This window comes from Fukomys damarensis, unplaced genomic scaffold, assembly GCF_012274545.1.
Source record: "Fukomys damarensis isolate Sample0158 unplaced genomic scaffold, DMR_v1.0_HiC HiC_scaffold_7, whole genome shotgun sequence".
In the NCBI taxonomy this organism is placed as follows: Eukaryota; Metazoa; Chordata; class Mammalia; order Rodentia; family Bathyergidae; genus Fukomys; species Fukomys damarensis.
In genome coordinates this window covers 41,620,039-41,624,479 of record NW_022900919.1, presented here as the reverse complement: position 1 = coordinate 41,624,479, position 4,441 = coordinate 41,620,039, and the positions used below count along the sequence as shown (strand labels likewise).

At 49.1% G+C, this 4,441-nt stretch overlaps 1 long non-coding RNA gene across 1 annotated transcript in view; it reads left to right on the top strand.

The window, feature by feature from the left end:
• Positions 1-7: 7 nt before the first annotated feature.
• The window catches only part of LOC117285227, a 64,866-nt gene continuing 60,432 nt past the window's right edge, over positions 8-4,441 (top strand). Inside the window, exon 1 of the long non-coding RNA XR_004516221.1 lies at positions 8-460. This is a non-coding gene — a long non-coding RNA (uncharacterized LOC117285227). The remainder of the gene's footprint in view (positions 461-4,441) is intronic.

Sequence of the window (4,441 nt, the reverse complement as noted above, 5' to 3'; positions counted from 1 at the left end):
GGTCTGGAGGGGCTGCGTCGCTGGAGGGCGCTCGGCCCCGCGGAGGCCACCTACGCCTCGCAGCGGGAGCCCGAGACCGCCCTCTGCCCTCGCGGTGCCTTTCGCGTCCCTACCCGATCCTGTCCTGGGCCCTCTCCTCCTTTGCCCTCAGCTGCGTCCCTATTCCTCCCGCCCTCTCCAGCCTCCGGGTCACTCGCCGGTTGCCCTTGGGCGCGCGGAGTTTAGAAGGCGCGATTCCCAGGTCCGGGTCTGCCGGCGCCGGCCGCCAGAGAGCAGCAAGCGCCCGGCTTCTGCGGACTGCGGACTGGACCTGGCAATGCCGCTGCGGGTTGCCTCCAGAGTACCTGGATGAACTGCCGCACCTCCTTCCTTCTCTAGTTCCACTGACCCGGGCACAGTCTCAGGCACCACTGTCCAGCGCGGTGGCTTGGAGAGAGTCCCGGAAGCGGCCAGAGACTATGTGAGTGCAGCCCCGGATTAGATTCTGCCCATCACACAGTGATTGACATAATACCAAATTTTGCTCTGTTACTTTACTACGAATCCGATGTCAGAATAAATCTTCTTACTGCTTCTCCAAAAATGCAGCCTCCTTCCGAGGAGGGAGGGCTTAAACGCTGGAGGGTGGGAAAGGTCACTTGGCAGAATGGTTAAGAGGGGAGGGAGGAGAGAAGTCTGGCTCCAGATACTCAGGCTGCATCCTTAGTAGCTGTGTTTGTGCCTCAGTTCCTCATCTGGGAAATGAGAAGTCCTGTGGACCTGACGGAGGGACAGTTACATGAATTAACCTGTGTTAGGCAGTGCTTGGGTATTTTAGCTAAGGGGGCCTTGGCAGGCAGGATCTGCACAGGGAGGCTAGAGAGGATAGAGGATATCACACTGATGGAGGAAAGGGGAGGCAGGCTAGCTAGCAGGACTGACTAGCAGGACTGACAGGCAGAGACACGTGGAGATGATTCACTGAGCCAACACAAAAATCCTTATCAGGCTGCTGTCAGGTGACAGCACTGTGCTGGACACTGGTGACAGAGGAAGGAGGGACTGCAGGGAGGACAGTGTCACCAAGTAGGTGCAGAATGAGTCATATAGGCAAACGAGGGTCCGTTTGGAGAGGTGTCTGGGAGCAGAGGAGAACCCATGGCCTCAGTGTCCCCTGGCTGTGGATGGCACAGGGGCAGGATAGCCGAGTGTCCTAGATGAGAGAAGTGGCTTTGAGAAAGCAGAAAATGGGAGACATGTCGAAAGATGGGTAATCCTCTCTCCTCATCCACTAGTCCGAGAGACCAAAGCTATTATAATCACAGCTGACACAGCTCTTTCAAGGTCCCCAGGGACCCGTTAAGCCTTACCATAGCCAGTAGAAATGAGAGCAGTGTGGTTTGTAAGGATTAACTGGCAGTTGACCTACAGCGTAACCCTGGGTTTGAGCTTCCTCTCTGAAGGGGACTGGCAGAGAGTACTGAAAGGGGAAGCTAGGGGATCATCACTGGGGAGTGTTGGATGATAGGTCCAGTATCCATGCCTGGCTGCCCTCTCATAATGTGGCGGAGTCCACCTGGGTTCTGGCCTTCGTCAATTTTTAAAGAAGGCAGAATAGGAAACAGCCCTAAGTCTGGAGTTGGGTTGCTAGGGAACTACTTGGCTTGTGTCACATAAAGGTTGGCGACTGAGTCTATCTAGAGAAGTGGAAGAAGACTGCTTGGATGTATCTCTGTCAGCAGGGTGAGGTGGGGGCGTGAGACAGGGTTCCTGGAAGGAGATGGGGCAGTGTTACCCCATTTCAGGTTTCTGTAGTCCTGACAAGTCTCTCTGCAGGAGAATTTCAGAAGTTCTTGGGAAGGAACATGGAGAGCAGGAGCTGTGAGATCATTTGTTAGTTTCTTGTACCAGCTTATCATATGCTCAAATCCAGGAGGGAACTGGAGGTCTGTATGGTGCTAGGAGCAGAGAGTGGAGGAGCTGTCTCTCTGCAGGGAGGTCTCAGCACTGGAGGGGCTAGAATAAAGCTCCATGCTACTCCAAGTACATCATCCACATCCATATTTTTGCTTGGAGTCCTCATAGGTACCTGAAATTAAATGTGATCTGAATTAAACTCACCATTTGGACAGCCAAAGCCTTCACTTGGTCTATTCCCTTATGAAAATGGAACCACCCTCCAGGCTGCTGCTACAGCTAGAAACCTAAATTCCTCCTTTGGGTCATCCTCTGCCCCCAAACTAGCCAATCTTCAAGTTCGGTTGATCAGTTTTTTCCTACTTTACTCTATGAATCCATCTCTTCTCTTTGTAGTCTGTACCTAAGGTCAGGCCCTGATCATTCCTCATTTTAATTTTCACTTCTGCTCCAATAATGCCTCTTTTTCAGTATGTTGCTATATGGATCTTCCTAAATAGAATCATTTTACTCTTTTAGAAATATTTCATTGATGACTCCCATATGATTTAACATCATAGAACACTTGGTCCTGTGGGGCTGGACTCTCCTGTTTCTTTTATTATTTTTTTATTGGGGTGGTGGTTCTCAAAGTGATTAGCTTGGGAGGTGACGCCAGGGAGGCATGATACTGGGCCACATGGAACTCTAGGATTTACCTGTGCTACAAGTGAATGAGTCTAAGACCAACGCTTTTGTACCTGGAACAGTTCTCACATGCAATTTGTGTTTGAGTCTGTCATACATGAATGGACACTGTCAGAGGTATATTCCCTCCCTAAATGGCTGGGAGTTCCCCAGCATCTGGGAACTCAGACTCTCAGGTGCACCTTCACTGCATTTGAATCAGGACTCTGTTCTATAGTCAACCTTAAGGGCTTCCTGGAGGAAGCAGATTTCAGGGAGAGTTTAAATGTACTTTGGGTCAAGAATTATCTTCCATTCTTCTTTATTCCTTACCTTGACTTGGCCCATGCACATGTGGCCATCCTTCTTTATGGAAATGTTGGGAATGTTTCTGTCACTGCCTTGAATGTGACCTCACCTGAAGAGTACTTGCTATTGGGTTTATTCCTTTGGTTGGAGTATTTGCCACAGTTGTAGCCTTAATTGTGATGTGATGTGAACTCCCCTCCCTCTCCCATCCCATCAACAGCCCACTGAGCTTTGTCCATTAGAGCTGAGCCCTTGGAGGGCAAAGTGTGACTTCTAATGGCAGAACTTTCCTGGGCACAATGGGGAAATCAGCAGTAATGTAGGTGGAAACTCTTACCTGGGAGGCGGGCACTGGCATTCAGGCTCTGCAGTTCCCCACAGCCTGATCTTTGGCAAGTCTCTGGACCCAGTTGTCTTCTTTATTATACAGGGCAAATAGGCTTGGATGACAAGAGGGATCAGAGCACAAGAACTCCTGCTTCAAGTGAAGTCTTCCAATGCAAACAAGCGGGTATTTGTGGATAAGCTCTAGTTGAGTTAGGGGCAAACCCCTAGCTCTGACCCACTGGCCTTCCTTTAAGCCTCCCTCCAGTCCCTAATGTACTCCCACAGCATCATGAGCTCAGGTGCCCCGTGTCTGAAGATCCCGTTGGTTCTTGGGTTCTTTGTGATTCAGCAGCATGGCTCCCAGTTAAAGCTGGAAGATCAACAACCTCTATTCATCTTTGCTCCCTCTTGGGACCCTTTTGAAGTGATAATAGAGGAAAAGGAATGGTTGTCTTGCAACTGATAAATTAATGTCTAGTCTGATTCCAACCCCTAAGGAACCCTACAAGAAGTTGTGAGAGCATCAGAGTATTCTGCACCATTCTCTGTCTTGATATGGTGCAGATTGGTTGACTGTCAGACTCAGGATGCTGAGTCAGATAACGCTAATGGAGAGGGCAATTGTGACAGGCATATCTTATTTGTAGGCACTCGCTGGCCAACCACCAGTGCCGCCTTCACTTATTCAAGACAAGTTAATAAGCACCAGCTATATGCCAGGAACTGTTCTGGGCACTGAAGATATACTGTGGAATAAAGCAAAGGTCCTGCCATTCTGGGACTTATATCTAAATGGTAGAAATCCCACTAAGAAGAATTTCTGTTTGCCATGGGCAAAAGTTTGGTTTGGGTTTGCCCTCTGAGATCCTGGAGATTATATTCAATGAAATTTTCAAAGAAGATCCAATTCCAAAGGAGTTCTCCTAATACTTCTCCACCTCAGAATTGCAGCAGGGAGATGAGCACAGAGACTAATATGATACAAATTCATGGATGTTATTGGATGACTTTGCTTAAGCTGCCATTTCCTGGGATCAGACTCTGTGAAAAACATAGACATTCACTCTATCCTTCAGCAACAAACTGTTCACCAGCCCTGGCCTGACCTTTAACCTTACCATGGGTACACCCTGAACCATAACCTTGACTGACCCATATCTTTGACTGGCCCATAACCTAAGCCTCTCTGATCTCTTTAATTGTGCCTTTCTTCCCAGAAACATGCTATAGTCAACAAGGGCAG